The sequence below is a fragment of the Hypomesus transpacificus genome, chromosome 9 (assembly GCF_021917145.1).
Source record: "Hypomesus transpacificus isolate Combined female chromosome 9, fHypTra1, whole genome shotgun sequence".
Taxonomy (NCBI): domain Eukaryota; kingdom Metazoa; phylum Chordata; class Actinopteri; order Osmeriformes; family Osmeridae; genus Hypomesus; species Hypomesus transpacificus.
The window spans coordinates 17,070,852-17,095,869 of record NC_061068.1 but is presented as its reverse complement, the minus strand read 5'-3'; the positions used below and the strand labels follow the sequence as shown (position 1 = coordinate 17,095,869).

The window sequence follows — 25,018 nt, the reverse complement described above, 5'->3', positions numbered from 1 at the left end:
TGTAATTCAGACTTTTTCTGGCAAATTTGTGGCTTTATAAACTTGGAGAATCTCAGACTTTCTTTCTTGCAAATTAAAGACTTTAATCTCGAAATATTACTCCTCCGGCTCCGCAATTTCTTTTTATCTACACTGGCTCTGATACGCCGTCGTAATTCTGGTTTGTTGTACTCTAATGGTTAATTTAAAATCTACTATTAATTTTGAGCAAATTTTTTGTAAGCAAAAACAAAAGTTCACTACCCTTTTCACCCCCAGTTTTAAAACCTAGAATCGCCTATCGTATGGTGAATTAAGCCCAGTTTATGCTTCCCCTGTGGCCCCACTGAGCTGACTTTTTTTTAACTTTGTTTTTCTTCTTCTAGTAGTCATTATGAAACCAGCAAGGGACATTGCAGCCTTTTTTGCCCCAGTAAAAAACAAGTGAGAGGAACATATCAAGGTATTGAGAGAGCAGAGGAGCTGGAAGAGGGAGAGCCAGAGTCGTTTGTATGATTTATTGATATTTATTGATTTATTAAATATCAGTTGTTTTCGTTTTTATGTGCCCCTCTGATTAAACACTGCCCCCCCCCCCCCCCCACACACACACACACTAAAATGTGTCTAGAACGGCCACTGGTTACTGTAGTTTCCTACATATAGCTAGGTAGATCTATCTATTATTTATAGCTAGCTACCCAGGGATGGGCAGTATTTAAGACACATGTATTTAAATTACATATTTAAAATACAAAATAGGTTTTTGTCATTTGTATTTGATAGGTTTGATGGAAATACCTATATATTTAGCAAAAGAAATACTGTAAAATACTTTGTGGCATGTTTACATGATGACATTGTAAAGACTAGTCTGTGATTAAGATATCAGTGAGACACACACACACACACACAGACTTCTGGAACTATAGATAATGCACAATCCCATAATGCAGCCAGTAAGGTTTCTCAGTGGCTTTGGTACCTATACATTTCTCAGATCACAATCAAAATTCTCAAAAGTTCTTGTTCAATCTACACATCATCAAATCACTTATGCACATCATAAACCCATAATCTTTAATTATTTCAACCAAATTGCAGATGGTCTGGTACATTCATGAAAATTATTATGCAGACTACAATTGTCTGCTGTTTCCTACATGATCAATTACTTATGTCCTGTTGATCAAAATGTATTGTATTGGTTCTTTGTTAAATAGTCCTAACCCCACAAACATCTAGACATGGATACCTGCAAAATTACAACTTTGCACAGTGCCCACACAAGCTAATCGTTTCTCCCCCTAAAACAGTACAAGCTTGCACAGACAGACAGAAATGTATTGCATTATAGTATAGATGCTGCATCAGATTGGTTCCTACTAATTTGCCTAGACTTGTTGAGATCAGTGGTTGGAGTTGGGTTAATACTCTACAAGTTAATACAAGTTCTGTTGCTACTTTCTGATTACATTTCTAGTCACATTTAAAATCTAAAGATATTAATCATTTAATAATTGTTGACAGTGCTAAAATGTTAGTTTTTTACATTTACCTTTCACTTTCACCAATAGGTATCCAATTATTATTAAACTTTATTACAGGCTCTAGGCCCAATAGCAAGACATACACCAAAAAAAACAACAAAAAAAACAAAACAGAACAAATACATAAACACATACAAACATACTCTTATTCATGACAGTTTTAAAAGGCACCCATACCAATGTTTCCACAGATATGATTGATATCTGACCGAGCTACACCTGGGACTCGTGATCATCATTATAATACAATTTTGTGACTCATCAAGTCGAGACATAAACTTAACCATCAGGTTCCTCAATAGAGCCTGTAAAGTGCTTAGCCCTGAGTCAACAAAGAGCTTACTAGCACTGCTACACCTGGGCTTTTTCAGCAGTATCCTCAGACAGTCATTATATGCTACCTGAAGTTTGCGCAGGGTTTCCTTTTTGTAGCTGCCCCATAAAGGGGCTGCATACATGGGGGTGCAGTAAGCACGAAACAAGCTCACTTTCACATCATCAGAACAGCAGTGGAACTTCCTGACCAACATGTTTGCCTGGACATACAACATTCGTCTCTGCCTGTACATGTCAGCATCATCTTCCATCTTGTCAGTGATGATGTGCCCAAGATATTTCGTACAGTTGGATACACAGAGGGATTGCCCTGACAGGTAAAACATTGGAAAGTGTAGCCAATGATTGATAATTAACAAAAATATTGCTAAATGATTGTACCCTAACTGATTTAGCGGTTTAGTAGGATCATGATTTTCCATACCATAGCATGAAAGACATGCCTGACATATAATTTAGTACTATATTATAGGGATGGAGATTTGAACTGATTTCACTATTCGAATAGTATCCGAAATTATTTTCGAATATCCGGATAATCTATTTTTGTTAATGTGGTTCCGTTATGTAATTAGCCTGACGTGACGCAAAGCATACAGTAAACACATGAACCACCACACATTCTGGCAATAATTGGGACTGTTAAGCTATTAAATTAAATAAGGGTTGAATAAAGAAAACAAATGAAAGATCAATTTATTAACATGACGAAAAGACAATGAACTTGAAAAAACGCTGCGTCTTCAGAAGTAGGCTCTTAATTTGGCGGAAAAGCGATTAGGCTATTATTAGCCTATGTGAAATAAAAAGTAGGCTACATTGGACTAAATTAAACACATTGGGTAGGCTATCCTCAATAAATACGATAGACACACATGGAGAAATATTGCATATTAACTTGGATATTAACTTGGAACCGGAATCATATAGGTTACGGTGCGCCACCACACAATGCAAACATAGACAGCCGATTATGCTAGCTCTACATGGCTACTGGTAAGAAAATAAATAAGCCACAACTGCATTAGCCATATGCATTTTTATTCAGGAAAATTAGCATGTAAACATGCTCAGGGGAGAGACAAGTACGGAGTCGATTTACGAGCAGGCCGGCGTAGAAAAGACTGCATGAACTGAGGTTGCTGCGAGGTACTGCTTAGCCAGGACATTTGCTTCTTGTAGCGCCAAATGAAATGAAATGAAAGGAGACCCGCAGCAGAACGCAGTCGTAGCCTACCTTTTTTGATGGTTTTCATCATTTCTAACGTCTACTACTATTAGACGTTTAGAATTCACAACACAACGCGACGGTTTTTCATTAAAACATTTTTATTTATAAACTATGCTCATAAGTATTCGAAAAAAGTATTCGAATACTAACTTACTTTAGGATATCCGGATATTCGATTAACCACGCCCACCCCTACTATATTTGTGATTAACAGTTAAATGATTAATACATCGAGTTGCTATGAATAACGGTGCCATCAATTGTCTTCTTATGAATTATGTGTTTTTTCACTAATACAAAGTAGGCCCTTCTTTACCAAACACCAAGTAACTACAGTGAGAAGAAAAAAATTACACAGAGCCTGTGCGGCTCTCAGTCGTCCGCGGACCCTACAGAGATGCGTTTGACATTGATGCACTCAATCATTGTGCATGTTTTGACTTACGTTATGAACAACATTTCTAGATGTTTGTGGTGTAAAAACAATTTAACAGAGAACCAATATAGTACATTTCGAATTGATAACGTAGGAAACAGCAGAAAAATGAAGGCTACATAAACATTTGCATGAATGTAGGCTACCACAGCATTGGCAATTTGACTAGAATAGATGATGTGGAGGTTGAACAAGTACTTCATAGATGACAGAGAATTTCATTTGTGTTCTGAGAAATATATAGGTACCAAAACAATTAAGAAGAACTGTCATCACCAGCTGCATCACAAGCACTAAACTATCAATCTATAATCCAGAAATCTGTGTGTCAGAGACATCATTGCGGGAACTGTACATCATATCTATAATTCCAGGAATCTGTGTGTGCCACCAATTGTATCACAGGCACTATGCACAATCTATAGTTCAAGTAATCAGTATTTGTGTGTTTCACTGACATCTTAATTGCATCATGGGCACTGTGCACTAATGTCAATATAAGTTTAGGCAACACCAAGTATGACACACAAAAAATATATACTGTATATGAACATTGTTCTTCACAGTATCATTATCACAAAAAAAATGCTCATTCAAGTGAAATGTAGTAATGTTTCTTTACAGAATACCTGTATGACCAATTTCTTTGACTTTTTCCAGGTATTCGAAGACGAGTCACTCTCTAATAATAGGCTATACTGTCTTAACAAATTTACGTCTTACTTGACTCGCCTTGAATATCGGAGTACACTTGGTGGATTTTATGAGTTCATGAGTTGTAGAAATATTTAATATATACAGAGAAATCCAGCTCCTCCATCGACAGAGATCGTGCAAATGCACGATTTTGAGTATTGTCCCTTACCCTATAATTGACATTTCACATCACAGTGTGTGAAACTTAACTTATTTTAGAGGCTTGTCACATTGTTGGAATTGGAACAAGTTAGCTCCTGAGATAAAACCCCAAATAGACAAATTTGAACTTCCCACATAGTGTGCTAGTCAACTTTCACACCAAAAGCTGGTTGAAATGTTTGCTATTGAGTTGTTGTGCACTCTCCTCTATCCTCACCCCCAGTTCAAGTAATCAGTATTTGTGTGTTTCACTGACATCTTAATTGCATCATGGGCACTGTGCACTAATGTCAATATAAGTTTAGGCAACACCAAGTATGACACACAAAAAATATATACTGTATATGAACATTGTTCTTCACAGTATCATTATCACAAAAAAAATGCTCATTCAAGTGAAATGTAGTAATGTTTCTTTACAGAATACCTGTATGACCAATTTCTTTGACTTTTTCCAGGTATTCGAAGACGAGTCACTCTCTAATAATAGGCTATACTGTCTTAACAAATTTACGTCTTACTTGACTCGCCTTGAATATCGGAGTACACTTGGTGGATTTTATGAGTTCATGAGTTGTAGAAATATTTAATATATACAGAGAAATCCAGCTCCTCCATCGACAGAGATCGTGCAAATGCACGATTTTGAGTATTGTCCCTTACCCTATAATTGACATTTCACATCACAGTGTGTGAAACTTAACTTATTTTAGAGGCTTGTCACATTGTTGGAATTGGAACAAGTTAGCTCCTGAGATAAAACCCCAAATAGACAAATTTGAACTTCCCACATAGTGTGCTAGTCAACTTTCACACCAAAAGCTGGTTGAAATGTTTGCTATTGAGTTGTTGTGCACTCTCCTCTATCCTCACCCCCAGTTCAAGTAATCAGTATTTGTGTGTTTCACTGACATCTTAATTGCATCATGGGCACTGTGCACTAATGTCAATATAAGTTTAGGCAACACCAAGTATGACACACAAAAAATATATACTGTATATGAACATTGTTCTTCACAGTATCATTATCACAAAAAAAATGCTCATTCAAGTGAAATGTAGTAATGTTTCTTTACAGAATACCTGTATGACCAATTTCTTTGACTTTTTCCAGGTATTCGAAGACGAGTCACTCTCTAATAATAGGCTATACTGTCTTAACAAATTTACGTCTTACTTGACTCGCCTTGAATATCGGAGTACACTTGGTGGATTTTATGAGTTCATGAGTTGTAGAAATATTTAATATATACAGAGAAATCCAGCTCCTCCATCGACAGAGATCGTGCAAATGCACGATTTTGAGTATTGTCCCTTACCCTATAATTGACATTTCACATCACAGTGTGTGAAACTTAACTTATTTTAGAGGCTTGTCACATTGTTGGAATTGGAACAAGTTAGCTCCTGAGATAAAACCCCAAATAGACAAATTTGAACTTCCCACATAGTGTGCTAGTCAACTTTCACACCAAAAGCTGGTTGAAATGTTTGCTATTGAGTTGTTGTGCACTCTCCTCTCTCCTCACCCCCAACTCTCACAAGGACATTTACAGTAGATTACTTCTGTCCTCCATACAATCTGCTAGGGAATGCCTGACAGGAATTCCAGGTCCTCAGAGACTGGTTAAGGAAGGGGTAGGAAAAGGGAGGAGGGAGTGGGCTTGTCAAGTGAAAACTAAATATCCTCACAGCCTTAGCGAGCACCCCCTGCCTTCCCTCAAACACACACACACCAACACCTTCTCTTCCGCCCTGTGCCATTCTCTCCTTCTTTCCACTCTCCATGGCATAGACAAATAACGGGTGCACCATGTGGGTGCTGGGAAACCAGCTTCAAAGCCCTGTGTGATAATTGAGCGCAGGGTTATGTAACATCAGAGGGGGTGGGGCATCAGGGAACAAGCAGGGGCTTCTTCTCCAAAGTGCGTGAAGGAATGCCTGTAAATCCATACATTAACTGTGTGTGTTTCACGGCCAGCACTATTAACACTGTGGAAATGGCTGCTATACATGTAACACCATTACTGTTGTTTTCTCTTTAATCCAGCAAAAGGTTTTAAACCCCAAAAAATTATAGATACTGGAAGGCATGCGCCATGAAATGGTTGGTTTATCTGTGTAATGCTTTTCATTGTGTGTTGGTTTTATGGTATCCATACCGTATGGATCATGAAAGAAACATCACAGCAACAGACTGGTATTCAGGAGCTTAATTTCAGATTCTCAACCTTGGACTTCCTTTTCAAGAATTCTTAATGAAACTGCTTTGAAACCGTCATGTATTTTAAACACTGTATTCGCCATGTGATGTTTTATTGCTCTGTAAACTTCCAACAGGCAGTACTTTCCGATTTTTACACTACTCCCAAAAAAGTTCATTATTCAGCGCTGAAAACGCTATAATTACACTGAAACCTTACATGAAATCTGAATCCATTATTAGAGTATGCACTACTATATTACACTAGTCAGGGTCAGACTGGGACTGAAAAACAGCCCGGGACTGTGAAACACAGACCGCCCCCCCCCCCCCACACACTCCACTTTCTCCCTCACTTTCTTTTTCCATACTTGTCTATGTTTCTGCATCTGTTATTTGATGTTGCAAAAGAACAATAATCAGTTAACTATATTCTATAATGACAATCAATTCAACAAACTAATTTCCATATAATAACCCTGTTAACAGACTGACTCTTGTGTACAGTTGCAGTGCTGCACCTGTCCTAGTCTCTCCACTGGACCCTGTCACCACAGCAGCCTCCATCTCTTTCCCTGTGTCACCTGTGACTGCTTTATTACACAGAACAAAAAATCAAGACAATTGCATTTGAGCCACATAGGACATTTATTATTTAAAGCCAAAAAACATGTTTTGCATATTTAGATGAGTGCCTTTTTCTCTTGGCCATTTATTTTACTTCTTTTAAAATGTATAGCCTATATATTGGCTAACAGTAATACCAAATGTATAATGTTTTTAGAATTTTTTTTACAATATGGTTTGGAATTATATTTGAATTTTCTAAATGTCGAAAATACAGCAGCTTACAGCTACTTGCACCTGGCGCCTCTGGTACAGCTGCATCTTCGGGCTGCAAACTCTCCGTCTTTTGACGGCCTAAACATGTAGGCTATTCTATACTTCTACATTGTGCAGAATTTGCTTGCAGTGCCCGTTGTTTTTCTCCTTTTCCTTTCCATTTCTTTGCTAAAGAAATAACGATGTTAGCTAAAATAGCTCCAACGAATTGCCTGTACTCAGAAAAGGATAGATTTTTGACCAATCGTGATCTGTAAAATGGACGGACAAATGCACCATTCAAGTTTACACGGGGGAAATGCCTAACCCCACCCTTTGGATTTTGGATCGCTCCAGTTAAACAGTTGAATGGTATTAAGGCTGTCCTCAAAGTGAGCGTAAACTATTAAGATTTTTTTTTCTTGAATAGTGCCGTGGCCGTAGCGGCCGTTTGTTTGACCGGCCGTTCGGGAAATCTCCCGAGTCTCCCGATGGCCAGTCCGACCCTGACATTAGTACTTGCTGTTATTTGCAGAAATGCCGGGAGAGTTCTAGAAAAAGGGATGAAACTGACTGGGAAAGTGGTATGTGGCACATATGTGTTTGGAAATGGATTGGAATCCTTGTTCTCGTGGTATGAGATCAGATTGAGGTTGCATGACTGTGACAATCTTACATAATATTATATAAATGAATGTGTGTCAGCCCACTCTCATTGTCCAGTGAGATATGCTGGGTACATATAAAGACAGCATCCATTTGAAGAATGTACTGTATGAGGAAGTTTAGCAGTGTATAGTATGTGTTGGCAATGTTTCCATGTCAGTTTCGGGTTTTGTAAATATGATAACATAGTAATATAGTATGTGATATACAGAAGTACACAAATATGTAAATGTACTTAGTTACTGTCAGGTGTCAACCCCTTGTAATAAAGTACAATTGTGTTCCACAAGTTAACAGTTTGAAAATGAACAAACAAGCTTTCATTTGAAAATGAACAACATGTAGAGAAATGGTAAACAGAACAAACATGTCACGATGGCTGGCTGGCAGGTAGACCCAAATGCATAACTCAGACCACGGTAGTAAATTAATGGTTTATTATGGGGGAATGCTGGACTGACGAGACAGGACTGGAGCTGGCAGAGGTATGAACCGAGTCTAAAGAAAACAGACAGAGAAACCAAGTTACTGACAGAATTCGATATATAGACTGACTAGTAGACAGGCCGACTAACGTGGATTAATAGCGATGTTGAACTGGCTTACAGTGGATGTGGAACCGGTGAGTGGGCGTCGGATTCCAATTCATTTTCAATGAAACTGGGCGTTGACGCTCGTGAGGTCATTGTGGGAGCATACGCGAGCGTCAACGCCCGGTTTCATTGAAAATGAATTGGAAGCCGACGCTCCACACCGCTCCGCTGTAGTGGACACGCACCGTAAGGGATCAACTGACACAAAACAGACCAACAAAAAATGAAAAAGGGTTGGCCAGCCCAGGGACATGACAGAACAAAAAAGGAAACCACAGGGGCCGGTTGCACAAAACACCTTAAGTTAAGATTTTCCTCAGAAGTCAGAGTTAAGGTTTCCTTCAAATATAATCGGTTGCACAAATCACCCTTAAGTCTTTTCCTTAAGGTTTCCTTAAATGTTCCCTTAAGTATTTAAGGTTTTCTCCTTATCTTGGTCGTATACTTAAGGATTCCCTTTAAGTTCGTTAAAGCGTTGCATGAAAGACCTTTGCAAACAAAGGAAGAAAACTTAAGGTAGGGGAGACTGGGGACGGTTGCAACACTTTTTGCATTTCTCTCAGTTACTCAGAGACTATTTGGACTAGACCAACTAAATTTGTATATATTAAACTTGTATCTGTTTGCTAATTACCCATACCATTTAAATATGATTACATATGACATTTCGTTCACAGTATTTATTTGAATGGAAGAAGCCAGATGTTGCAACTGACCCCAACCCAGGGGACAGTTGCAACACAAGTCAGGGACAGTTGCAACATATTAAAAATACCTTAAATTTCACTAATTAACTTTAGCCTTTTGTCTCATTGAGCATAGAATTCTGAAAATAATAACATATTTACTTTAATATATAAGTAAATATGTATTATTAAATATAAGTATATAAGTATTATTTATGTATACAATAATATTATTGTATTATTTATTTATTTGGTCATATTTATCAAATAACAGTTATTGAGTTTTGTTTATGTGTAGAACATAGGCCTACATAGATTCAATGTGCAGGTGTGACAGATGCTATTCAATCTCCATATTTTAGACAGGCAAGAATTGAAGAATTTGCAATGCAACAAACTTTTATTAAACATGTATTTATTGTACAAAACTGCAACTGTTTTAAAAACTGATTCAACCCCCCACACACAACCCCGTCAAAAAGATTCATAAGTAAACAAACAACACCCCCCTCCCCCCAACAATTCCACTGGCTCCCAGAAACAATTCTGCCGGCTCCCGGAAACCCATTCCATCAACAATAAAAAAGAAAGAAAGGAAATGTGGTCATTCGGAGTCACAGTTGTAGCATGTGTAAAAAACTCCTCCAGCTGTGCAATCTTTATGTGCCCAGGACTTGCACATCCAGCACTGCAGCCATACTTCCCTGGATTTTGAGTAGCTTTCGAGGCACACAATGCAGAAGTCTTCTTCCTCGTCAGATTATTCTCTCTCTTTTTGTGGCTGTTTTTTGATTTTCTTCACACTTTTCTTTGTGGTTTTCTTTTCTCTGATTATTTTCTTTGCCTTTTGCTGCAGTGTTTTCTTTTTCTTCTATTTCTAATGCTTCCTTCTCAGGAGTGTCTGTCAGGATGGCAGTGGAGCGTCTTTTCCTACCTTTTGCAAACTCTTTTCTGGCTCCTGCTTTTGGATGTGGCCGGAAAGCTTCTGGTGAGAATTCTTCTGTACCCATCCCCGAGGTTTATGGTCTTGAGGGAGATGCACAGTAAGAAGGTGGCTCTGTCAGAGAAGGTGGCCCTGTTGGAATATCTCCCTATTAAATGGCCAAATCCCTGTGCACCTAAATCCTGCCTGCCCATTTATGGGTGTTGCTGCCTGCACCCTGACTATGCCTGGGATGTCGTACATCGACATTGTTAACCCTGGATGGGTTCTCATCCAGGAGTCGCAAGATGAGTTGACAAGTCTTTTAAGGGGCCCATAAACACTTCTGTCAAGTGGCTGCAGCTTGTGAGAGCAGTGGGAGGGAATCAAAAGGACTTTGGACTCTGAGGAGCTCTTTGCATGGGACTGGAAGTGCTTCAAGTAAATGAGGAAATCAGCCTCTTGCATCCACCCTGATGCATTGGCTGTCCTAATGCAGCCAGGTGGGCCATCCCGTATGAAATGTGGTTTGAAGTGCACTCGTGGGAAAATGAACATTGGTGGTATGGTGTTCCCAAGTGCATTCACTGCACAGCCCAGTGTGACCAGTGTGCCTCTCTCTGCCGAGGTGGCTGCTCCAACTTGCCTTTCACCCCGTCTTGCCACAACCTTTTCGCGATTTTGGACCGTTGTTATCCCTGTTTCGTCCATGTTCCACACATTTTGTGGTTCAAAATGGTGTTTGTCCAAAGCCTTGCTCAAGTTGTCGCAGAACTGGTTCACATTTGCACGATTAAAGCTAGTTGCCCTCGAAAGGCTCGTGGCTTGGGGACGCCTTATCGAGAGAGTGGGGTGCCTCTTTAGAAAGCCAGTGAACCAGTCAACACCAGCCATACTGGTCTCACTCCACGTTGGAGGAAAGTTGCACTTATAGTGAGAGGCTAGTTGAAAGGGAAACTTCCGAACCTGAAATAAAATGTAAATAGTAAATATTGTCCTCTCTCTCTTCCTCCCTCTCTCTTTCTGTCTTTCTCTCTTATATAGGCTACATAATTCTCTTGTTAAAATGTGTTTTTCCTCGCATATTTATCTTACCTCTTTGGGATTTAACCCATAGTATAAACCAGCTGCTCTTTTTAAATACTCTCTGAGGTTCTTCTCTTGGTCCTCTGAGAACACTTTTCTGCTGGTCCAGTACCCTGCTCTTGGTAACTTATTTGATCCCTCGGCTGTAAATCTTTTTTTATGGAACCGGAATAAGGTGGTGTGACAGATGGCAAAGTCCTTAGCCACTGCCGTGACTCTCCTGCCCTCATCCCTGATTATATTGGATGCTTGTTCCAAAATATTGAGGGGAACCCCTCTGTTAGTCACCCTCTTCCTCAATCTTGGGATACTGAAAACAAACAGAATAAAACCATCCTTCTTACTATTCTTTTATGCACCCCACAATTCAATGCCGGTCCTAGCACATTCGGCGCCCTAGGCGAGATGTTTAAACAGCACCCCCCCCCTAACCGTCCCGCACCACCAGCAGAGGGCGGAGGGGGAATCGGGGTGCCGCCCCGCCACGGGCCCACAAAACGGGGGTGACACCCCCAAACCAAAACACGGATATCTGAATTGGCGCCCTCTGCTGGTGGTGCGGGACGGTTAATTAATGGATACACTTCGGAATTTGCCACCCTCCTCTTCATGGCGCCCTAGGCGGCTGCCTATGTCGCCTATGCCTAGGACCGGCCCTGCCACAATGACTTGTTTATGTTGAAAAATACTGTTGTGTCTGTTTTGATGTTGCAGCTTAGCAAGGTAAGCAGCCATAACAGAACATAATGTACTAGCTAGCCACACTGACCTTGACACATGCTAACCATGTCACTTAGAAGTCAACAAAACAATAATTCAAACTAAGTAAGTTTTGATTAATTCATACAAAAGGTCAGGACGGTATGATAACATTTACCAAATTTTACTTTCATACCTCAAAAACTAGTTTTGTCAATTAATGCAGCAACAGATCTTGAGTCTTCTTTCTTCTTGGTGGGGGGAGGGGTCTAACTGTGCATGTGTAGTATGAGTGTCATCACTCTAGCATGTTTCTGATTGGAGGAATAAGACTTGTTGCAACTGTCACTTGTTGCAAATGTCCCCAGTCTCCCCTACCTCTGACTTATTATATACCGCAACATGGCCGAGTTTATGGAGATAAATTAACCCATCCCACACCTATGGCACTCTGTTAGGCTACTGTGCTGCACTCTAAACATGAAGGCTATTTATGCGTCGGCTAAAGCTGTAAATAAAGTAGCTAGCCTAGACTCATGCCGGTAAATGCAGTGTAAAGGCCGTTATGTGCTACTCCATACTTCACGTTTACGGACACATGGGAAGGGCCTACGCATAGTTGGAATGCCCTGAAACGCCCTCTCCGTCGTCTGCGGCGCCGTCGGAGACCTCTCCCGTGCACCGTTGAAATTCCTGTCGATTCGTCATGCCGTGCTGTAAGCGACGGATACCCCTTGGCCGTGATTGGTCCGCTACGACATCATTTCCAAACGACATCATTTCCGACTTCGACAGAAAGGCGTTTTCTCTAAGGTCGTCTTTTTGAAAGACGTCTGTGATGAGAACTTCTTGGAGAGAAAGTTAGTTTATGCTCTACTCTAGCGAATTCAGAAACGTGAGTTTGTTGTCTGTGCACTGACTGCCAGAGTTTAGTGAACTAGAGTAGTACATTGTAGTTTTGACTGTACATACAGTTTGTATGGATCTTTTTGTTTCCAATTATATCAGTCTTTTTGTTTATCATTTTTCACATTGGATTATACACTTGGTGGAGAAATGAATTCACAAAACCAGAGCCTTGTCTATATCGCAGGGGTGTCAAACTCATTTTCACCGAGGGCCACATCAGCATTATGGTTGCCGTCAAAGGGCCAGTTGTAACTACGATGTAACGTCAGTAACGATGTAAAAACATGGTGTTTTTGTTGTAGCTTTTGTGAACATAGGGCCTATTATGCTGCAATTTAAGTCCGCCTTATAATTCTTGGACAATTTGCTGTTTTTCTTGGAGGATAAATTTGCAATTTTTTCTCAGTGTTTGGTGACAAAATGCAAGTGCGCATAGCGCAAGAGCAAAACTTGAAACACTGATGTGCATACACTGCCTTCTAGAGGCGGGATGTCGTCACTTTGCCGTAACACAATCGAAATGCATGGTGAGAGATGTTGTTTATGGTCAATGCACGCTGTAAAGCAGCGTAGACTTATTTCAATAGCCTATTAAGCTTCCGCGGGCCACATAAAATGACGTGGCGGGGTATATAAGATATCATTTTGTCATAGAGTGCTACTATTTTCCCCACAAATAATACCTACCATGATAGAGATAAGTTTGCTCTTTCAGGTGGTTATATTGCATTAGACACAGTCTTTAATATAATATTATGTGACTGCACCTGCTGCACTCATCGTCTGACTAGTGACAGCTGGTAAGAGTGTCACACGTGTGATGAGAGGTGGGAGATAAACAACGACGATTTCTAACTTACAAAGACGCAACAAAGCAACACGTTTTCAACAAAAAAACGCCTCTCCACCTACTGTTCTGGCGGTGAATTGTTTTCAGCACCCCCAGCCTTCGGAGACCCATAAAGGCAACAGAAATGCTAATTAATCCGTCCTATCCGGCGGCCCGCCCATCCGTAACGGAGTCTGAGTACCATACTGGCACCTTAACAGTGCGTGTCCACTGCAGCGACGCAAATCGCTCGCCTTCCCACAGTTCACCACGCTCGGGGGCGTTTCCAACAGATTAATGTAGAATGTAGTTCTCTAAAGTCAGTCAGTGTTGTAGTTGTCATGGCCAAGTGTGCAGACTTGGGTTTACGTAGTTGCAACATCGATCAAAATACAACTTGTATACAAAATATAATAGTAGGGCTGTGAAAAATAACGCGTTAACGCATTATGATTCGCATACGTTCCGGGGCTAGCCACAAATACGCTGATTTCCTGTCTCGTTTGAAATTGCAGGAATTCCGCGCGCTGCGCCCTCACGCATCGCCATACGGCCTGTCATGTCCAACGTTCCAGCAAGCCGTACTAGATTAGGGTCAGTTGGTTCCGCTGAGGTGCTGCGGCAGCATGTCCTGTCTGCTTGTCGTTACATGAGGTTGGGTGTATGCTCCACCACATTAAAATCCTATGACTCAGCATGGTTTCAATATTCCACCTACTGCGGTGCGTTCTCTGTGAGCCCTCTTCCCGTGAACATGTCCGTGCTGTGCGCTTTCATGGTGCATTGTTTCGAATCCCGCAAGCTGCAACCATCATCCGTCAAGGCATTGGTGGCAGGTATTCAGTTCCACGTCCGGTGCGCAGATCCTTCGGCATGCAGCCTTCAGGGAAACCCTTCTATCCGCCTCCTCATGAAAGGTCTACAGAAGCAGCGGCCCGAAAGGAAAGACAAATGTCTCCCAATCACACTCCCTGTACTGCACATGCTGGTGTCTGCTCTGAGACAGGGATGCTTTGGGCTTTATGTCGACGCTCTACTCGAGACTGTCTTTCTCACGGCGTTCTACGGGTTTCTACGGTGCGGCGAATACACCACTAGATGCGCCACATTCGATCCTTCCAGAGATCTCACTATGTCCGATTTAAGTATGGGAAGCGGACTGTACACTATTGTCTTGAAATACAGTAAAACTGATGTAACGTGTAAAGGCACCCCCATTGTCATTGGTCAAACTAACAGTGCTTTTTGTCCTCTCTCCTCCATGCACCGGTACCTGTCGTACCGCCCCAGGGCTACACCTGATGAGCCCCTGTTTGCCAGTGACAAAGTCGGCAAGGCCATGACCAGATCATGGTTCACGCACGTGTTTTGGGGATCTGAATGAAGGTTTCGAGCTGCTTCCTGATGATTCTCCATCCGAGGAGCCCTGCACCGATGGGGTCGGTGGAATTCGGGGCGCCGAGTCAGGCGCAGTTCCCGTTTGGCCTTGTCGGCCAACAAAGGACTGTCCGTTGTACAACATGGGTTTCGGCCACTAGGAGCTGTTTGTTCCTCGAGTGTGGCGAGACCGTTCCATCCGCTCCCCTGCATGCTGCCCGGGGAAGGCTCCGGCGAAGGGCGGCTCCGTTTCCCGTGCTGCTGTTGTGCTGTTCAAAAGGGGGCTCGCGTTCAGGAGCCGACCACGAGCACTCGCGGCATATCTGGCATATCCGAGGAGCGACATTTGCAGGTACCATCGTGAATCACGTTCAGGTTTTCTCGGTGCACAGACCTGTTGGACAGGCGTCTGATCGCGTGCGGGGTGTAGGGTTGGACATATCGTGCAAGGACAATGCAGTGTGCACGCTTCTCAGTTTACAATAATAGGGGCATTAATGCTTTGCTGCACAAGCCCGCATTCGAATAAGCAGCCAGAGTTCGCTAGGTAGCTGCTAGCCATTAGTAGTGTTACTGTTACTAAGCCGACCTGTTTGTCACTGCTTGACCGAGCCGAACAGAAGTGCTTGCTGTATTCACGCCGTTTAAATTGATTGTTAGAATCGTGGAGCAGATCCAATCTACTCGCTCGTTTGATGACGTCCTTCAAATCCATGCAGCGGTATTATGAATACAGCGGAAGCACTGGAGTACATCGTCCTAGTGACATTTTAAGTAGCCTAACAATGGAGAATGGAACAATTGTCGGTTAATAGCAGTAATAATTTAATAAGATGCGTCCTGTAAAGGAATGAATACATGATGCTAATCCTGCTGCAATTCCATATACTACTAGTTATGTCTCTTACTTATTGGGGACCCATATAAAGTCCCATGACATGCTGTTTTGAATGCTTTATGCAGGCCGTAGCGGTCCCCTAATATTGTAGCCTATCTGCATGTTGTCTTGTGACATCCTAAGAGGAACATGTTCAATTGGAGCATTGAGCTGTGTTTTCTCAAGGCAGAGAAGAATACCCTGTCCCGTTACACCTTTAGATATACCAATGTGTACTGACAATGCTGAACATGTGTCTGATGTAACCATGCGTCAGAAAATGAGTAACGATAATGATGAACCGAGAAGCTTGTGAGACGGTCTGCATGAAGCCAGCTATACTGATTGCAATAGGTATCTGCATGCTGCAGGTAGCCTGCAGGGACGCTTCCCCGATCTGTGCCCTCGTCAAAGGGCAAGTGAAGTCAACCACTGCCTAGCTTTGATATTCTTATACATACCATGATGCATTCTCTCTGAGCCCTCTGCCTGTAAACATGTCTGTGCTGTGCCCTTTGCAGGGTGCACCGTTTTGAGTCCCGCAAGCTGCAACCGTGTCCATCAAAGCATTGGTGGCAGGGGTCCAGGTGTACGTTCGGTGTGCGGATCCTTCATCATGCAGCCTTCTGGGGAGCCCGTCTCGTAATGAGCGGTGCACGGAAGCAGCGGGCGAAAGCAGACAAACATCTTCCTAACACTCCACCTTTACTGCACAAACTACCACTGAGACAGGGGTGCTTCGTGCTAAGTCGACACCCTGCTCGATAGTGTTTCTCAGGTTCTGCGGTGTAAAGGTCCCCCACTATGATAGTCCACACTAACTACCTTTTGTCCCCTCTCCTTCATGCGCCAGTACCTGCTGTACTACCCCGGGCGACACCTGATGAGCCCCTGTTTACCAGTGACGCAGCCGGCAAGGCCACGACCAGATCGTGGCTCATGCAACTCCACTAAAATCTGTGCGAGTGCTATGGCCTGTCCTCGGAGCCGTATACGGCATATTCCTTCCGGATCGGGGCGGCTGCTTCTGCTGTCCACGTCCGCGCTGGACGTCGTGGAAGCGCAGAACTCATGAGCGCTTGAGAACAGAGACCGGGACCGTGTCGGGTGATTCTTGCAGCCAGTACACAAGAGGCTTGCATTGGATAGCGCTCTGCAACTATCTACTGTAGGCCGAGCAGCCGCTCGAGAAGAGGCCGAGCAGGGCGCTCAGGCCGAGCAGGGCGCTCAGGCCGAGCAGGGCGCTCAGGCCGAGCAGCGCGCTCAGGCCGAGCAGGTCTGAGACCTCCGGTGATCAATGTGGTCCGCATGTATCTTGTGGTTGGGTGGCTTCATACATTGCAATGGTAGTATGTCTCTTCGGATCTCCATGCAGCCGTGGTGATCCGCAGACGTCCTTTGATGCGATACGTCACCATCAGAATCCAGTGTCTACATGGGGACGTCCGTCCAGATGCCCTGGGAACAGCGGGTGCACCGCTGATTTGTCTCACACATAGTTTTGTTGCTAGTAACAGTGGCGCGACGCTCCACTCTACACATAGTATAGACTGGCGGAGTGTCTGTGTTTTGGGGATTTAACTTGTTGCTCCCTGCCTCATGTCATGCATGCTGTAGTGAAGGCAGGGAGCGCTTCCCCATGTACATCCATTCCGCCAATGTTAAACCATTTGTCATGTGTATGAATAAATGGTGAAATCAATCACGCGAGTGTCTTGACTGAAATAAGCGGAGCTAGTTCAGGCATGGAACTCGGGCAGCGCGCGCCATATCACCCTTGCCGTGTTCTCAGCCCATAGGCTTAGCTTGATAGGCGGCGCTATAAAGTCGCACACATGCACGCACACGCGTCCTCGATTACCCTTGTGTTCTGCGCTGCTGCCACCCACCACCATCCCCTTCACCCCCATGTGGTCTGTCTGTTTTCCCCGTGGGGGATTTAACTTGTTCCTCCCTGCCTCATGTCATGCATGCTGCAGTGAAGGCAGGGAGCGCTTCCCCATGTACATCCATTCCGCCAATGTTAAACCATTTGTCATGTGTATGAATAAATGGTGAAATCAATCACGTGAGTGTCTTTACTGAACTATACTAAGGGTACATAAACTAGCAGTACTAAGTGGAAGTAGAATTAAAAAAAATGTATAATAAAATAAAATGTAAGTTGCCATAAAATTTTATATAAGTTGCCAATTACAATATAAAAAAATAATTATACAAATATTACAAAAAATACAAATGTACAAGATACAATGTGTTTTAAGCAGGAATTCATTAGAGTCAGTGTGGACCCTTGTATTGGTCCTGATGGACCGCAGCCTTTTGCCGGAGGGGAGTGACTGAAACAGGGAGTGTCCAGGGTGGGAGGAGTCGGCAACAATCTTCCTTGCTCGCCTCAGAGTCCTCGAGGGAAGGCAGATTGCAGCCAATCACCTTCTCAGCAGTGCTGATGATATGCTGCAGCCTACTCTTGTCCTTGGCAGTGGCAGCAGCATACCAGACGGTGATCGAGGAGTTGAGGATGGACTCGCTGATGGCTGAGTAGAAGTGCACCATCATTGTCTTTGGCAGGTTGAATTTCTTCAGCTGCCAAAGGAAGTACATCCTCTGTTGTGCTTTCTTGATGAGGGAGCCGATGTTCAGTTGCCACTTGAGGTCCTGGGAGAGGATAGTGCCCAGGAAGCAGAAGGACTCCACAGTGTTGACTGGGGATTCACTCAGGGTGATGGGGTTGAGTGGGGCTGTGTTCTTCCTGAAGTCCACAACCATCTCCACTGTCTTAAGAGCATTGAGCTCTAGGTTGTTCTGTCTGCACCAGGTCACCAGGTTGGCTGCTTCCCACCTATAATCAGACTTGTCTCCACCAGAGATGAAGGTGCAGCTGTTGGTGTACAGGGAGAAGAGCAGAGGAGAAAGGACGCAGCCCTGAGGTGATCCGGTGCTGATGGACTGGGAGTCAGAGACTTGTGTTCCCAGCTTAACGTACTGCTTCCTGTCAGACAAAGTCTGTGATCCACCTGAAGGTGGAATCAGGCACATTCAGCTGTGAGAGCTTGTCCTGAAGCAGGGCTGGGAGTCCACAAACAGGATCCTGGCGTAGGATGTTGGAGAGTCCAGGTACTGTAGAGTGAAGTGGAGGGCCATGTTAACTTTAAATTGGTAATCTTCCTGAGCCCTCTCCAGACAGAAGCAGAGTCGTTAGTAGAGAACTGGCGCTTCAGCCATTCTGAGTACAGTCGTTTAGCCTCTCTCACCGCCTTGCTAAACTGTTCTTCGACTCCTTGAATCTGTCCTTGTCCCCACTCCTAAACTAGGCCTCTTTCTCCAGCTTCAGCCGTCTGAGTTTAGCTGTAAACTCAGCTAAACTGTTGTCGTCGTTGTTGTAGCTCACCCTGGTGCGTGTTGGTATAAAGCAGTCCTCACAGAAGCTGATGTATGATCTCACAGCCTCCGTGAGCTCATCCAGACTATTGGAGGCAGTCATGAACATATCCCAGTCAGTAGAGTCCAAGCACGCCCACAGATCCTCCATAGCGTCACTGGTCCATTGTTTCGATGTCCTCACTGCAGGCTTACAGCGCTTTAGCTTCTGCCTGTATGCAGGAATCAGGTGGACCATGGTGTGGTCTGAGTGACCCAGTGCTGCTCAGGGAATCACATGGTATGCTTTAATGATTGAAGAGTAGCAGTGATCCAAAGTGTTCCCTTCTCTGGTAGGGCATTTGATGAGTTGTCTGTATTTGGGGAGTTCTTGAGTGAGATTGCCTTTGATAAAGTCGCCTAGCACAATAACCACGGAATCCGGATTTTCATGCTCCACGCACAATATCTGGTTGGCGAGCACATGTTGAGCCTCGTTGGCGCTGGCCTGAGGGGGCATCTAGACATATGAATGAAGCAAACTCACATGGCGAGTAAAAAGGTTACAGTTAATAAAAAATGATTCCAGATCAGGAGAACATCGCTGCAGAATCACTGTCACATCTTCACACCAGCCACTTTTAATGTAAAAACAAATACCACCACCTTTCGTTTTGCCAGAGAGCATAGGGTCACGATCCTCACTCAGCAGTTTGAAACCTGCTAGCTGTAGCGCAGAGTCTGGGATCAGTTCACTCAGCCATGACTCCGTAAAGCACAAAACGGAAGATAAATGAAAGTCTCAGTTTTTCCACACCAGTAGCTGACGTTCATCCAGTTTGTTGCTCCGTGAACGCACGTTGGAGAGAAATATCCCCGGTAACACTGCGTGCCCCACGCCAACGGAGTCGCACCAGTGCACCGGCTCGTCTGCCTCTCCTAGGGCGCTTCCCTGCTAGGACAAAGGCGAGGATGGCTTTGACTATAATCTCCACTAATTCTGCCGCTGTAAGCAGAAAAGTGGGAAATAAATCCACAGGAGTTGTAGTCCTGATGTTTAGAAGTACTTTTCTTGTTAGAGAACCCTGGAAATATTGACAGAACACTGAATTAACAGACAAAACGAGACAAAAAAAAGTGCACCTAACGACCGAGGCAGCCTTCATCGGCGTCATCTTGGATCATAATCAAAGGAAGTCTGTCAACCCTGAAACTGATACAGTAACGTTCCCGTTAGACCGAAGACAATATTAAAACGTTAGTGAAATGCCACAATTCAGCCCTGAAGAATTGACACAGAAACATGAGATCAAGCAAAATTACAGAAAAAGACAGGACCAGGGAGTTTTCAAGCGATATTTATGAGGATGGATCAATATTTTTTTGCCAAGTCTGCATTCAATCAACCATATTCTACGTCAAACTGTTGTGGAACATCTTCGGTCGCTCCGACATAAGAACAGGAAGGCTATCGGAATTCCGCAGATTTTCAGTCTGAATAACAGCAGAAAACTTCAGCAGATTTAGTTACGGCTTGGATATTTGAAATTCGCTCTCGCAAATGTCCGTCTCGGCGGAGTGGGGAGCAGAGCGGTGGGGGCCCCTGGGCTTGAGTCATTTTCGGGCCCTACCTTCTATACATGACTTTAAATAGAACAAAATTATACATTTATGCATTTAGCAGACGCTTTTATCCAAAGCGACTTCCAAAAGAGAGCTTTACAAAAGGCATAGGTCACTGATCATAACAACGAGATAGCCCCAAACATTGCGGGTAACAAAAACATGAAGCATACAGCCTTTAGCCATTCTACTAACGTTCTGTTCCACTAACAATCAACGCTAACACAAACCAGACTTTCGTAATCTCAAACTGTGGACGTGCACGTAGTATTTAAGCAGCCCAGAACAGGTGATCGTCGAAAAGAAGAGAAATGGCGAAGATCTTTATGCAACTATATCAGGATTATCGAGACGTCATTGTCAAAAAGGGCAATACAGCAATTATTAATAAAGCAAGGGAGGTGGCTTGGCAAACCATTGTTGATCGACTAATTGCGCAAGATGTAGGATTGTTTTATTGTTGGAATGCTGCTTCAGCATTCCAAGTATTGTTCTTTGAATCTTTATTCAGCATCTTCTTCTTCTATTTCTTCCGCGACACCTTTCAGCGCCTTCAAATCTTTAGCTATTAAAACTGTTCAGCTATCAAAAAATTCAGCAGTTTCAGGCTGACTGCCATATCTTTTCAGCTTTGTACCTCTTATGCTTGAATTAATATAAATCAATATTCATAAAATGTTTTACATGGTTGTCCATGTTTTCTTTTTTTTTTTTTATCTTCTCAATCCTCTTGAACTTCTTTAACTTTCAAATCCTTCTTCTTCCTCAATCCTTCAGCTATAGCCACCATTTAAACTTTAAATGTTGACAAAACACTAAACTATTTTTTTATTTGAGAATTTAACTATTCAACTTTTTTTAATATCACTGATTATGTTTCATAAGTTTTTCAAACCGTTTCTGCGATTTACATTGTGTACGTGAAAGCCTAGAGTGCAGACTGAAACGCTTAGAGGGGAGGGGAGCTTCGGATGTCGTTGAAAAAATATGTCTAGTTTATCAGCATTGCCACAATTTTCGCTCTTCATGTTTCGTTTTTGGATCAATAGATACCTAATTTTGTGCTGGTCATAGACAGTTGTCTGTGGAATCCAACAGACTTACACATTTGTTCAGAGCCCCACGAAAGCGAGACAAAGTCCAACTCTCGCCCCATAGAGTCCAATGCAATTCTGGTGACAAATTCGTCAGAGAAGGCAAAAAGAACAAGATTTAGAAACTGCCGGTAGAGTCGATGCTGCTAATATCTCTTTTACTAACGATTACTCAAACACGTCTACATGATTCTTTTTATTAATCGTTGTATGATCCACGGACAAAACTTGCACCATCATCCTTCTGCAACAAAGTGTTGCCGTGTCTTCCTGTATCGGCCCTACTGCTGTATGTTTCATTCAATCAACACATTGAATCCTACTAAGAAAGCCGAGTAAACGCACTCATTGGTAGGCTATATCTGCTACTGATATTACTATCCCAACTATAATTTCAGCTTTTAAAACTATAATATTCTTTTTACGACTAGCTAGCCTACGTCTTCTGTTTAACAGTTCAGCTTTCAGCTTCTCCCGCATTGTAGACTATTTAAGCTTTGTTAGATGATGCAGTTCAGCTTCCACACTCCCTTTTTTGTGTGAATCACACATTTCTTTTATTAAATTCAGCTTTCAGCTTGCGGGTATTTTCAGCCATTTAAAAAAAATAATTTAAGATTTCAGCATTCCAACGCATTTTCAGCAAGAAATGCATGTTCTAGTTCTAATTATTGTGGTGTGTAGACAAATGAATGCATTTACCATTTTTTGCCAATTTTGATGAGGTGTTTAAAGCCTTTCTGACAGTAGGCCTAATTATTGGGCTATTCTCAACAGCAGCCACCTGAACATTCAAAAAAGGACTTGGCAGCAAGTCAAAACTAAATATAAGAAAAAATTATCCAGAGTGGTAAGTTTAAGTAGCTTCGTAAATTCAAATGTTAGTGTAAAGTGTTCTGTAAAATTGCACCCTTTATAGCCACTAAAAAGATGGGTGACACTATTGCGACTGGTGGGGGACCACCTCCAGAGAGCCTCAAACCTGCAGACGAGCTGGCCTTAAGCCTCAACCGGGGGCGGCTTCTAGTAAAGGGAATAGAGGGTGGGACCTCTTCCGACGTCCTTCCCCAAGGTGTTCGGGAGAAATATGTTCAAGGTATTTTGACTGCTATACATTTCCTCAAAAGGTAATAATAATAATAATAATTCATTTTATTTGAGGGCGCCTTTCAAAGCACCCAAGGTCACCTTACAGGGCATAGTTAAAAAACAAAATCAACAATGATAAAAAACAAGAACAAGACACATTAAAACAATTTACACAGGGGTGGTGAGATGTGTGATAGACAATGAATTATATGGAATATGACAGTTTGAAAAGATGGGTTTTTAGATGGGTCTTGAATGTGGAAAGAGTGTCGGAGTTACGAATGACAGGTGTGAGGGCATTCCAAAGGTGGGGGGCAGATCGGCTGAATGCCCTGGACCCCATGGTAACCAGACGGGCGGGTGGAACAGTAAGTTGAGTGGAAGAGGAGGACCGGAGAGTGCGGGTGGGGGTGTTGAAGTGTAGGAGTTCACAGATGTATGGAGGGGCGAGGTTGTGGAGGGCCTTGAAGGTGAGGAGCAGAATCTTGTAGTGGATGCGGGTTTTGACCGGGAGCCAGTGAAGCTGCTGAAGAACAGGAGTGATGTGATTAATGGAGGGGGTTCTGGTGATGATACGGGCGGCAGAGTTCTGGACCAGTTGGAGTTTACGGATGGACTTGAGGGGGAGACCGAAGAGGAGGGAGTTACAATAATCAATGCGGGAAGTGACCAGGGTGTGAACCAAGATGGCTGTGCTATGGGGTGTGAGGGATGGGCGGAGGCGGTTGATGTTGCGGAGATGGTAATAGGCAGACCTGGTGATGTTATTGATGTGTGCTTGGAATGATAGTGTGCTGTCGAGGATGACACCCAGACTCTTAACCTGAGGGGAGGGGGAAACTGAAGTGTTGTCGATAGTGATGGAAAAGCTGTCAGGTTTTGTGAGGGTTGATTTGGTGCCGATGAGGAGAATTTCTGTTTTATTGCTGTTGAGTTTGAGGAAGTTGCAGGTGAACCAGGATTTTATTTCTTGTAGGCAATCAGAGAGGGAGGTGGGAGGAAGGGTAGAAGTGGGCTTGGTGGATATGTAGAGCTGGGTGTCATCCGCGTAGCAGTGAAAATGGATGTTGAATTTACGGAAAATATGGCCAAGGGGAAGTAGATAGATGATGAACAGGAGGGGGCCTAGGACAGAACCCTGGGGAACACTGGTAGTGACTGGAAGTGACTGGGATTTGAAAGTTTTGAGTTGGATGAACTGAGTGCGGCCGGAGAGATATGATTTAAACCAGTGCAGTGGTGTGTCAGTGATACCAATGGAGGCCAGTCTGTCAAGGAGGATGTTGTGTGAAATGGTGTCGAAGGCCGCACTTAGATCAAGGACGATGAGAATGGTGAGATGTCCGGAGTCAGCTGCCATGAGAAGGTCATTGGTGATTTTAACAAGGGCTGTTTCTGTGCTGTGGAGGGGGCGGAAACCAGATTGAAATTGTTCATAAAGATTATTGAAAGATAAGTGAGCTTGAACCTGAGATGCTATTGTTTTTTCCAGAATTTTTTATATGAAAGGGAGATTTGAGATTGGACGGAAGTTGATGAGGTTGTTGGGGTCAGCACCAGGTGTCTTGAGTATGGGGGTTATAGCAGCTGTTTTGAAGGATGAGGGGACGAGGCCGGAGCTGAGGGAGGAGTGTATGATGGACGTTATTAAGGGGGAAAGAGATAGTAGGCAGCCTTTAACTAAAACAGTAGGGATAGGGTCCAGCTGGCAGGTAGATGATTTGGACTTTCGGATGAGGTCTGAGATTGCCACAGCCGAGGGAAGTGTGAAGTTTGAGAGACAGGGGCTGAGA

At 43.1% G+C, this 25,018-nt stretch overlaps 1 long non-coding RNA gene across 1 annotated transcript; it reads left to right on the top strand.

Moving 5' to 3' along the window:
• The first annotated feature begins 1,670 nt into the window (after positions 1-1,670).
• On the top strand, positions 1,671-17,679 carry LOC124470610. Its single transcript, XR_006956436.1, has 3 exons — positions 1,671-2,182; positions 15,096-15,534; positions 16,581-17,679. It is a non-coding gene; the product is annotated as an uncharacterized LOC124470610 (long non-coding RNA).
• Positions 17,680-25,018: the final 7,339 nt, after the last annotated feature.